Consider the following 12,643-nt stretch of genomic DNA (forward strand, 5'->3'; position numbering starts at 1 on the left):
GGCCAAAGTATTGAAGTTTCAGCTTCAGCATCAGTCCTTCCAATGAATATTCAGGACTGATTTCTTTTTGGATGGACTGGCTTGATCTTGCAGTCCAAGGGACTCTCAAGTGTCTCCAACACCATAGTTTGAAAGCATCAAAAAGTACCAAAAGTATCAAAAGAATATTGATAATCACACAAATAACTAAATGATAAGAATTGTGTTTCCTGGAATCTTCACAGAGTTTGGTTAACTCATTGGATTTAATGAATCATTCACTATACAGAAGTTGGGTAGTTTGCACCTTTTGTTTTTTCTTCCTCAGCAACTGAAAAGCCAGATCTGAGTAGAATAAGGAGTTGAGCAGAGAAAATTCCTGAGTCTCTCTTTCTCCAGCTTTTGTATATCGTGTTAAGAAGTCTGCAATCTTTATTTCAGCTTGCCTCAGGAGAAATCATAAGCCTTCCAAACAGAGACAGATTCCATTTCTCTGTAAGTATCTGATAAAAGGAAGTTGGAAATTTCCTAGGCCTTGAATTGCTTTAAATCTCAAATTGAGTCACATGTCAAGAACTAATGCCTTACTTCCTTTGACCATCCTGTTCTTGTTTTTCTTACATGATTTTAGATCTAAGACTTGAGAAACAAAGATGCTGTCAAGTTTATAGAAGATCACACATCACCTAGTTTTAAAAGAACAACTTTTAATTGGCTTTTGATTCCTCAAAAATAGCTTTGGTTTGGCAATTCCTCTAAGGAATGCTAGATGCCTTAGTTCAACTCACGGAGTTTGTGAGAAAGGAAACAGAAAGCATCACGAGTTTTGAGAGTGAGCACTGGCTCATGCGACAGGAGAAGTGGGTTCTACTCTTAGCCTTGCCTTATCTGTGTGGCTTTTGATAAATTGCTTTTTGTTCCTGGACCTCAGTTGCCTTATATATAAGGTCAATGTTTGCTTTAAATATTCTTTATGGCTTTTGCTATGCTGCCATTCTGTGACTTTAAGGATATACATATAGAGAGTATATGTATATATATGTTTGTTCCAAGAGCCTAGTTTGGAAGTTCAACAGTTAGCCTAGGCACCCAAATAACACAGCTGGCTATTGAGTCATGTACTGTAATGGGTGGTTTATATATATATATATATATATACACACACATATATATATATTATTTTTTTACAAATAATGTGTATAAAACAAACAAGCACAAAAATAAATAAAACCTTTTTAATCTTACAGTACAGTACCTTGAAAAGTACAATAGCAGAGTACAAGAGCTGGCATACACAGGCTGGTATCGAGTGAACAGGCAAGAAGAGTTACTGACTGGAGGTGGGAGATGGTAGAAGGATCTTCAGCAATAGGAGATGGAGGGCAAGCTGCAATCTCACTCATGCCTGACGTTGATAGAGCATGTGTTGGCATCTTTGAATGTTTACAACTTGAAGGTTCATATATAAGGGCCTTATTGTACTTCTCTATGCCAATGCCTGGCCTATGAGCCCACATTTTAAGTGCTGACAGTTGACTTTTCTTTTTGTAAAGCAAGTGCCTGACTTAAGTTTTAATTGTCAAGTCAGATTCTTCAAAGAGAGCCATCTAGAATAACACACCACCAGCCACTCTTTGCGTCTGCAGTTTCCTTTGCTTTAGAGGTCTTGTTGGCTCCAATAACTGATCATTTGGGCTCCAATTTTCTCTCTCCTTCCTCTTGAAACTCCAGCTCTTATGTTTTAAGTTCACCAATAGAGTAAGCCTCCAAAAACCTACATCCTCACCCTTGACCTCAATAAAAGCAGAACCCTAGGCCCATATGTGTGCTCCCTCTCTCTGTCTCTCCATGTGCTCTCACCGTGTGGACGCAGGTGTGCTATGTAACTTCAAGGTTCTGTAAGCAATAAACCCTTATTTTCCCCAAATGTCCTAATGCTTATTGCTGAAGGATGTCTTCCTATCACGATAAGAGCCACAAGGGCTGGTCCAGGCACAGCACTGATTATTGATGGCCTGAGACCAACACAGCTCCATGGCAGTGTTATAGGTGATGGTTGTTTAGTCACTAAGCTGTGTCTGACTCTTTGTGACCCCTTGGACAATATTATACTAATTATTATAACCCCAGTTTTTGCATTAATATTTTATTATTATATCTCTTACAAAAGAAAAACAAAAGGAGGCTTAATAAGGTTGACTAGTTGTCCAGGGTCACAAATGTAGTAGGTGGCAATGCATGCGTGCTCAGTTATGTCCAACTCTGCAACCCCATGGACTATAGCCCACCAGGCTTCTCTGTCCATGGGATTTTCCCAGCAAGAATACTGGAGTAGGTAGACATTTCCTCCTTCACAGGATCTTCCTGACCCAGGGACCACACTCATGTATCCTGCATTGCAGGTGAACACTTTACCACTGAGTCACCGGGGAATCCCAGGAAGTGGCAATAGTCTGTTTATAGGAGGTTTTAATGAAACAAGTGAATATTTTTGTTTAAATAACCACTACTTACCACAAAGTCAGTTAGGAAGATGCCACAGAAACAAAATAATTTATCACCAAAGATCAAGTCAAGCAGACATCAGTTGGCTCCCCATCATTTATTAAGAGAAAACAGGCTTGCTCAGATGTCATTCTTTTTTTCTCTGAAAGTCTAATACAATTCCCAGGATTTTGTCAAGTCCCAGAGTCTTTTGTTCATTGCTCATTGTCATCTCTCAACTGGTGTGTGTGACATCGCTTCAGTCGTGTCCAACTCTTTACGATCCCATGGACTGTAGCCCACAAAACTCCTCTGTCCATGAGATTCTCCAGGCAATAATACTGGAGTGGGTTGCCATATCTTTCTCCAGGGGAATCTTCCTGACCCAGAGATTGAACCTGAGTCTCTTAAGCCTCCTGCATTGGCAGGTGGGTTCTTTACCACTAGCACCTGCTGAAACTCCCTCAACTGGTACCCTATTCTTTTTAACCTCTTAGAAATTACTTTTGGCATACAAAAAGCTGTACTTATTTAATGTACGTAATCTGATGTATTTGAAGACAGATACACACCCATGAAATTATCACCACATTCTGTGCCATAAACATATCCAATACCTTCAAATATTTTCTCCCATATTCTTCATTTAATATTTTTTTGTAAATTAATTAATTTATTTTAATTGGAGGCTAATTACTTTACAATATTGCAGTGTTTGTTTTTTTTTTTGCCATACATTCACATGAATCAGTCACAGGTGTACATGTGTCCCCATCCTGAACGTCCCTCCCACCACCCTCCCCATCCCATCCCTCAGGGTCATCCTAGTGCACCAGCCCTGAGCGCCCTGTCTCATGCATTGAAGTCGGACTGGCAATCTGTTTCACATATGATAATATACACGTTTCAATGCTATTCTCACAAATCATCCCACCCTCGCCTTCTCCCACAGAGTCCAAAAGTCTGTTCTTTACATCTGTGTCTCTTTCGCTGTCTCGCATATAGGGTCATCATTACCATCTTTGCAAATTCCATATATATGCATTAATATATCGTATTGCTGTTTTTCTTTCTAACTTACTTCACTCTGTATAATAGGCTCCAGTTTCTTCTACCTCATTAGAACTTATTCAAAAGCATATGATAAAAGCACACCATTAGATTTACCCTCTCAGCAAAATTGTATGTATACAATGCAGCGCTGTTAACTACAGGCCTTGTGTTTGCAAATCTCTAGGTCTTATTTATCTTGCTTAACTGAATCTGTGTACCCTCTGATCAACAGCTGTTTTCTTTCTTTGTCCGAGTTAGCCTCAGTCATAGAACATTGCTTCTTTGCTTAGATTTTCCCAAAGTACCATTTACAGAAGGCATTCGTGTGGAGGAGAATTTTACAGGAGATTTGAGTTCAATGGCAGACATGTGGAGCTGTGCAAGAGGAGAGCAGAACTCACAGCTGAATGCCAATGGTTAAATAGTACTCTTACTTAAAAGCTCCTTCACTCACACCTGCCATGGGTAGTTCTCAATTCTTTATTCCTTCTTTCCTCTCCTGCCTCCCTCTCTCCTTTCTTTCTTGTTTTCTTTTCTTCCCCTGCCTTCAGAGTTTCATCTTCATTTCTCTCTCCACCTTCCTTCTCTTACACTCAAGAATTCCTCAGCAGCTCTGATGCAAGGTATTTTATTGATCTCTGTATTTCACTCTGGCACATTTTGATTTGTCCTCAAACATTCCAATTAAGGTGAGCTCTAATATAAGAGAGTCTGTTCCCCAGGAGTGGAATCCAATCAGCCTCGATTACTGTGGGTTTGCTCCTTTTTATCTCTCTTTTCACTGTCTCCACCTTCTTCCTTCCTCTTTTACCATGCTTTAAGTAGATATAAATGTATGAAGATGTGTATTTCTTGAGGAAAAATCGATACTGTCCTTTGATAACTGCTTTGAGTTTGTGTTTCTTTTTTCCCCTACCCTTCAATCCATGAAGTTGAGCTTTGATGTCTGTGGCTAAATCTAAGGCCTCATCATTCATCAAGTCAGTATGAAAATAGGCTTATAAAAATCACACAACCGCCTTGTGAACTGCAGTTCTGTCAAGCCAATGTGGCTCACCTGTCAGGTTTAATATGGCAGGCTGAGATAGGTCTGTCCTTTGATTTCATGCTGCCTCAGGTAAGGATGACAGTGACATTATATTTTCAGTTTGTATGTATATTATGAGGAAATATCAGCCTTCACCCAACTCACCTACTTGTGTCTTTGACCTTTCCTGCCTTCTAGTCATTCCTACCTTCTGGCACTGAATAAGTCCTCATAGGGCACAACCATGATTTTTCCACTTCTGAACTCATGAATTTTCCATAACTCAGCTTCTAAACATGGAGCCAGAGGACTTGGCATTGTATCTTGACTTCTCATCCAGGATTCTGTGACTTTGGGTAAATCACTTCCATCACTGAATTTTTATGTCCATATCTTTAAAATGAAAGTGCAAGTGTGAGTCGCTCAGTTGTGTCCGATTCTTTGCAGCCCCATGGACTGTGTCTTGCCAGACTTCTCTGTCCATGGAATTCTCCAGGTAAGAATGCTGTGGGTATCCAGGCAAGAGAGTGGATAGCCATTCCCTTCTCCAGGGGATCTTCCTGACCCAGGGATCAATTCTGAGTCTCCCGCATTTCAGGCAGATTCTTTATTGTCTGAGACACAAGGAAAGGATGAATTGGCAACACTGACTCAATGGACATGAGTAAATTCCAGGAGGTAGTGAAGAACAGGGAAGCCTGGCTTGCTGCAGTCCATGAGGTCACAAAGACTCATCCATGACTTAGTGACTTAATAAAAATAATTTTTAGAATGGGCACATTCTCGGACTGTCAGAGGTTTATTGTGAAGATCCACTTTTGAAATATGTTCAAGAGCTTATAAACGCAAACAAATTATGCAATGTAAGTTGTAATTCTCACAGGATGAAACAACTCTCTAAGTCTTTTGTTTGAAGCTTAAATTATGTATCTACTCATATCTTAAACTTTCTATCATCTTACATTCAAAGTGAAAAGTTTGTGCAGAGGACAGAGCACTGGAAAGTACACTTTACAGTGCAATTTACAATGATCTGTTACAGTGGATCCTGTGTTTCATGAGCTATATGACCTTGGAAGAGATAGACAGTGTTACTAATTGTACATCTCAACACCAATGAAGTGCTTACTTCTATAAATATACCTACATTCCAGTATTATCTGTTAAGTTATATAGAATAATGGTAAATAATTAAAGTCTATCAAACAAAAAATCAAGTTTATATTCCTTTAGAGGGTCCCACTGTGCCTAGCAAATTCTTAGATACATAGTAACTTTGCAAACTCCATAAATCCAATGCAAGAATTCACTCTCTTCTTGACACAGCACTGTTCTCAGCTTAGTGGATAGTCTCAATCTCCTAACTCTAGAAACATTTATGACATTTTCCACACTTCCTTCTCCTTCTTCATATACTGTCAGTCACCAAATCCTGTGGATTCTACTAACTCAGTATCTTTGAAATTCCCCTGCTCTTTACTGCTACCTCTTTTTATTAGATCTTCAAAACTTGTTTTCTGATTGACTTCACCACACTTCTTTCTGGTCTTTCCTATTTAAATTTATTTTCATCGTGTTATGCCACCTATCACTTGGTTATTGAAGTGACCATTTTCGTATAGAAATCTAATATGACTTTTTCCTACTTTGGACGTACTGTGCTGTTGCTTGAGTTTGAAACCAAACTGTCTGAGATTCTGCCACTTTTTATCTCTGTGGCCTCAGTGGAATTATCTCCGTTCGTCAATTTCTTTCTGTGGCGACCACGAGTGTGTGCCTTTCAGATCTCCGACTGCATGGGGCTCAGATGGACTGATGGGCCTGGGTGTTGCCCTCTGAAATACAGAGTACCATGCTTTCCACAGGCCCCACTGAGAAGTGACTGAAAACAGAAGGGCTTCTGAAGGAGGCATATTTCTGGGGTACACAGCATTCCTCTGAAAGTGATGTCTGGTCTGAAAACATCCCACTGGCTTTGCGGAACATCCTCAGATTCACTACAGTGTTAAACTCTTTCCCTCAGTATTTCTTCCTTCCTTTTCTTCTTCACAAAGGCTAGCCCTGCATTGTGGTCTGTGCAGCTCCACCAACCTTCACTGATCTGTTTCCTTTTCCCTCACAGATATTTCCTGTAATGAACTTCTTACATATTGAATTCTGTCTTGATATTTTGCTTCTTAGAGGATCTAGACTAATCCACTTCATCTGTAAAATAAATGTAACAGTAGTGTCTTCTTCATAGGAATATGATGAGTATCAAATAGCATATGGATATAAAACACTATAAAATAGCTTGCTGTTATTATGATCATTATTTTCTACTTATTCAACATAGCATACTGTATCATGTATCAGTTATATATACACATATACACTCCTCTGCCAAAAAGAGAATCCCTTTTATTCCAGTCATGCAGAGTAACAACTTATCCATCAGGCCAAGCTCTTTACTCATCATCTATGTCATGCCTTCTTTAGCTCATCTTTTTGTTGTTGATGTTTTCCTCTAGCCCTGGGTATATCACTCTCCAACTACTTACATTAGCACTAATCACATTGTTTGGCCACTAATTAACGTGGCTACCTGTAGACTCTGAGTTCTTTAATGGTTTGTGTTTTGTCATACCTACTTGTGGTGTTGATAGTACTGTGCACATTTTAGAGGCTAACATAGTAGGTTTTAAACAATACATTGAGCAAATGAATGCCTGTAAAAGTGTATCATGTTGATTTGGTAGCAATATAAGGGATAAAAGAAGCCATGATATCACTCATGCTGCGGCATCTGGTTTCCTTTGTTTGACTAAAATCTGTTACACGTGGAACTTCTTAAATTTTTCAGTATCAACCAAGTTAAATAGCTGTCCCTGGTGTTAGTAGAAAGGCACCTTAATAAAAAATAGATGTTATTCTTCCATAAATCACTTTGTCCTTCTACAAGTGTCTTCAGGTTCTAACAAGTTATAATTCTAAGTCAAAGTCAGGCAAAAGCTGCTGAAAACTCAACATTAGTCTTAGCTTCATATTTTTATCCTGAGCCTTCAACAAGGAGTTTAATACAGGCTCGAGAGGATAAGGCTGGAGCAATGTAGTTCCTTCAATCTTTCAATGTAGTTCTATCCCAATCTTTGCCCCATATTCCTGTCCAGTTGATTCTACTTTTAGTGTGCATTTATACTCCAAATTATACCTTCTTATATGAAAACTAGTAAATGAGTAATTGGAAGGAGGTGAGGTCAGAGAGATAACAAAGAGCTAAATTGAGAACATTTTAAAGACCCTGGATTGTACCCCAAGTGAGATAAAGAGACGTTGAAGGCCTGTTTTCAAGGTTTCCAGGTACACACCTAGAATCACAAACTTTTATGTTCCTCAGTAAAATGAACATGTGGGTCTAGGAACCAGTGGGTAGGCAGGCATGGCACTCTAACTATCACTCCCGGTGATCCACTTGGAGAATTTAAGCTTCCTTTTCCTGCAACTGTATACTCTGCAATGGTATGGATTCTAATTCATAAAGTGGGAACATTTCTACAAGTGGAAAAAACAAGAGTTTTACATTGAGCTATGGTTTGTGCCCAGGAGCTTCAGGTTTCTTGCATCCAGGGACAGCAGATAAGAGGGCTATACAGTCCATGGAATTCTCTAGGACAGAATGCTGGAGTGGGTAGCCTTTTCCTTCTCCAACAGAGATGGTAGCTGAAGGAAAAGGGGATGCAGATTGGAGAAAGGAAGATGGAGATGAGTATTAGTTGTGGCCCCAAGACTAATTACCTAGACAAGAATTGTAGGTTTTCTCACTAACATCTCTCTTTTAAATTCCCTCTCAGGAATCCTGGAGGAGTTACCCCTCCACCATTCAGTGGATATGACTGTCCTTTGGGAAATGCTGATGCATCATACAGACCTTCCTTCAAAGAAGGACTTACTGCCTTACTCCTGGACATGCTGTAAGTACACAGCTTTCAGTGTCTGAAACTATGGTGGTGGTGATTTAGTCGCTAAGTTGTGCCTGACTCTTGTGACCCCACGGACTGCAGCCTGCGAGGCTCCTCCGTCCCTGGGATTCTCTAGGCAAGAATACTGGAGTGGGCTGCCGTCTCCTTCTCCAGGGGCCCAAAACTATAGATCTTGCCTTACCAGGCCCATCTTTCTCAAAGGCATGCTTTTCCCAGAGACGCCCATTTCAATGGCTGATTGAGATGGAAGAGTAATGGTCCAATGTGGGGCAGTTCTAATAGGATATTGTCTACCCAGAGTTTCCTGTGCGCTGAGTAGAGTTTATCAAAACCATATTTCAGCTGTACATCTCCCTCTGCCTGATCCTGCTTCCCTTCTCTTTCTGTAGGCGTTGGTCACAAGGGCTTCTATAACAAATATTCCACTTGATAAATTTTGTCTGAATCTGTTTATCAAGAAGCACAACCTGTGACAGATCAACAGGTGACTTCTGTTTCATGAATGGCCTTTTTTTGTTGTTTTCTGATAACCACTTATTGGTATCAATATCCAAATCTTAGAGGCACATGGGTGAATTGGGGCTGGAGATAGCTCAGTTGGCTCAGACTAAATATTTAGAAAACATGAGACTCTCTGGGGCTAATTTTAGATGCGTGGATTCTAATGCATATATATGGAATTTAGAAAGATGGTAACAATAACCCGGTGTACGAGACAGCAAAAGAGACACTGATGTATAGAACAGTCTTATGGACTCTGTGGGAGAGGGAGAGGGTGGGAAGATTTGGGAGAATGGCAATGAAACATGTAAAATATCATGTAGGAAACGAGTTGCCAGTCCAGGTTCGATGCATGATGCTGGATGCTTGGGGCTGGTGCACTGGGACGGCCCAGAGGGATGGTATGGGGAGGGAGGAGGGAGGAGGGTTCGGGATGGGGAACACATGTATACCTGTGGCGGATTCATTTTGATATTTGGCAAAACTAATACAATTATGTAAAGTTTTAAAAATAAAATAAAATTGGAAGAAAAAAAATAAAAAAAAATAAAAAAAAAGAAATAAAGGCGAAAAAGAAGAGAAGGTGAGTCAGAAAATGGTATAAGGCTGGGACTACATGTGGTGGAGCAAGTCACTGAAAAAAATTCGGGTGCTGATGTGGTCAAAAGAATGATTTTTAGTAGAAGAATATCTGACAAATATTGTGTATTTACACAATGTAAATACACATTTATGTTGTATGGTTTATCTGAAATAAGTTGTTCCTTCATCTTTGTGTTTGCATGCTGTTTCTTCAGTTCTGTCCTTCATCTTCAATATCCTGTAAAAGTCTGTCATATAAAGAAGCTTTACATGATAATTGTGGGGAGACTGAATTATGCCTGGATTAGTATCGTATAGAGCAGGGAGCAAGCTGATCCATTAACGTATCAAATTCATTGGAATTGGGAACTCAGAGTCATAGGGGACCGTGGTGACACAAACTCTAGGAGTCGGGATTGAATCACATCTAAATCTTAAGCAGTACTTGGTTTATATCTATTCACTTATTTGTTTTATTCTCTGATTGTCCTTTCTTACAGTGGTTCCCATCATGCAACATAATGGCATATTCATAAATAACACTTGTGAAATGTTTGTGGAATAAATGTATATGGATATACATTAGTATACTTGGTTGTACAAGTATCTTTCTTCCTACTCAACTATGAACCTCAGTGAATCTGAGCCACTTATTTTTTTATTACCCAAAGTGCCTAAAACAATGCTTGGCTCACAGTAAATCAGTTACTTGTTGAGAAGAATTCCTTAAAGCTGAATGTCATCTCAAAGCAAGACACTGATGCCAGCTATCAATTTACTGCCTTTCAGCTCTTCATCTACCCTTCATTGCCTACTCTATGATGATAGAGATGACTTCTGTGAATGTTCCTTCTTCGCTGTCTGGCACAGTGCCCAGTTCTGTTAGTAGAGGGAACTGGGAAGGCACTGCAGGAGGAAGAGTTGCTTCTTGGCTCTGGTGTGCTCACTTATCAGGATCTAATTTTGCACTGACGTACCCAGCACCTGGTCCCTACAGCATGCATAGCTTCTCAGGACCCAGCTCCTGTGGTGCATACTGGTCAAGCCCACCCAGTGGCCAGCAGCTTCCCTCAGCAGCTGCTCTTCATCATATACCCTGATCAAGTGAGGCTTATCCCAGAAATGGAAGAACTCTTCAACATATGTAAATCAATCAATGTGATAAACCGTATTAACAAACTGAAGAATAAAAACCATATGATTATCTCAGTTGATGCAGAAAATGCTTTTGACAAAATTCAGCATCCATTTATGATAAAAAAAAATTTCTGGAAAGTGGGCATAGAGGAAACATACTTCAGTGTAATAAAGTCCACAGGAAACATCATTCTCAACAGTGGAAAAACTGAAAGCATCTCCTTCCTCTAAGATCAGGGATAAGATAAAGGTGTCCATTCTCTCCACTTTCATTCAACATAGTTTTGGAAGTCGTAGCCATGGTAATCAGAGAAGGAAAATGAAATAAAAGTAACCTTGGGTAGGTTTACAGTTGAATGCCTCCAATGAGATACCTACTTGTGAACCGTCTTTCTCAGGACCTTCAAAGATGGCTTTCTAGCAAGTTTTAGAAGAGGGATTTTCAGAAATTTCCCCTGGCATGGCAGTACAGAGATATCTCTGTCATCTAGTGAGTTGCTAGCATGCCCTTTCTGAGAAAGTCTGGATCTCAGCCCTGAGGATCTTCTGTCTCAGTCCTGGAGACACCAGTTGGTCTTTATACTTGAAATTCCTGTATTCTTTAGCATTCACTCTACTTATTGCTGGGCTTCGAAGCTGTTGCTAGTGGTAAAGAATCTGACTGCAATTCAGGAGCTGCAGGAGCTGTAAGTTTGATCCCTGGGTCAGGAAGATTGCCTGGAGGAGGAACTGGCAACCCACTCCAGTATTTTTGCTGGAAAATCCCATGGAGAGAGGAGTCTGGCAGACTACAGTCCATAGGGTTGCATAGGGTTGGACACAACTGACTTAGTACACACACATGCTCCTTACTGTCAGTATGTAATTATTTCAAACCCCTTTTTTAGTGAGGTTCTTTATATTAAACTTTACCCTTTACCCTAAGTCACTGTGAGATTTCTGTCTCCTGATTAGATACTGACTATATAGTAACAAACTCAAGACAACTCTGAATGGAAAATTCACTTTTCCACATATTTATAAATTTCAGATATTTTTCACAGGGTCCACAGAATTCAGCAAACTTAAAATCTAGAGGAAATTCAGATTAATGCACTGTTCTCTAAAGTAGTAATAGAATTCATAGATCAATTACCCAGAAATGTAAGCATGTATGTCAAATGTATTAAAAGATGTGAATGCTAGGTACAAAGAAATAGATTTTGGTTTTGGCTTTAGCTATGAGACTTTCTCTGGAGAAGGCAATGGCACGCCACTCCAGTACTCTTGCCTGGAAAATCCCACGGACGGAGGAGCCTGGTAGGCTGCAGTCCATGGGGTCGCTAAGAGTTGGACATGACTGAGCGACTTCACTTTCACTTTTCACTTTCATGCACTGGAGAAGGAAATGGCAACCCACTCCAGTGTTCTTGCCTGGAAAGTCCCAGGGATGGAGGAGCCTGGTGGGCTGCCGTCTATGGGGTTGCACAGAGTCGGACACGACTGAAGCGACTTAGCAGTAGCAGCAGCAGCAGCAGCATGAGACTTTCTCAGAACCTATATCATGCAAATGTGAAATATGAACTTCTGAGGGGTGGATGCCATACCAATGGTTTCCAAAGTCTATTTAGCCACATTCTCTGACCTTAGCATCTTACCAAACATGTGGTTCTCAGATGTGTGCTGAAAAGCTGCCTGTAGGATTGTCTGGTAGGTGGTTCACATATCAGCCTCAGAATCACCTGAGAAATAGTTGGAAATGCAAATTCTAGGGCCCAGCCCATCTTTCTGAATCAGAAGCTCTGAGTGTGAAGTCTATCAATCTGTATTTTAAAAATGTCTCTAAGTGATTCTATCTACACCCATAGATATGCACTCAAGTTTGATTCATTGATTTAACTCACTGCTGCTGCTGCTGCTAAGTCGCATCAGTAGTGTCCGA

General features: G+C 40.1%; 1 long non-coding RNA gene across 2 annotated transcripts in view; it reads left to right on the forward strand.

The window, feature by feature from the left end:
• LOC112447126 (uncharacterized) overlaps positions 1–10,858 on the forward strand; it is a 45,741-nt gene extending 34,883 nt beyond the window's left edge. Inside the window, exons 1-3 of one of the 2 annotated variants that reach the window (XR_009494963.1) lie at positions 5,319–5,406; positions 8,374–8,493; positions 10,086–10,858. This is a non-coding gene — a long non-coding RNA (uncharacterized lncRNA). Of the gene's footprint in view, positions 1–5,318; positions 5,407–8,373; positions 8,494–10,085 lie in introns of those variants that run through there. The other variant, XR_003035222.2, reaches the window with a different exon arrangement.
• The last annotated feature ends 1,785 nt before the right edge of the window (positions 10,859–12,643 follow it).

This window comes from Bos taurus, chromosome 6 (genome assembly GCF_002263795.3).
Source record: "Bos taurus isolate L1 Dominette 01449 registration number 42190680 breed Hereford chromosome 6, ARS-UCD2.0, whole genome shotgun sequence".
Classification (NCBI taxonomy): domain Eukaryota; kingdom Metazoa; phylum Chordata; class Mammalia; order Artiodactyla; family Bovidae; genus Bos; species Bos taurus.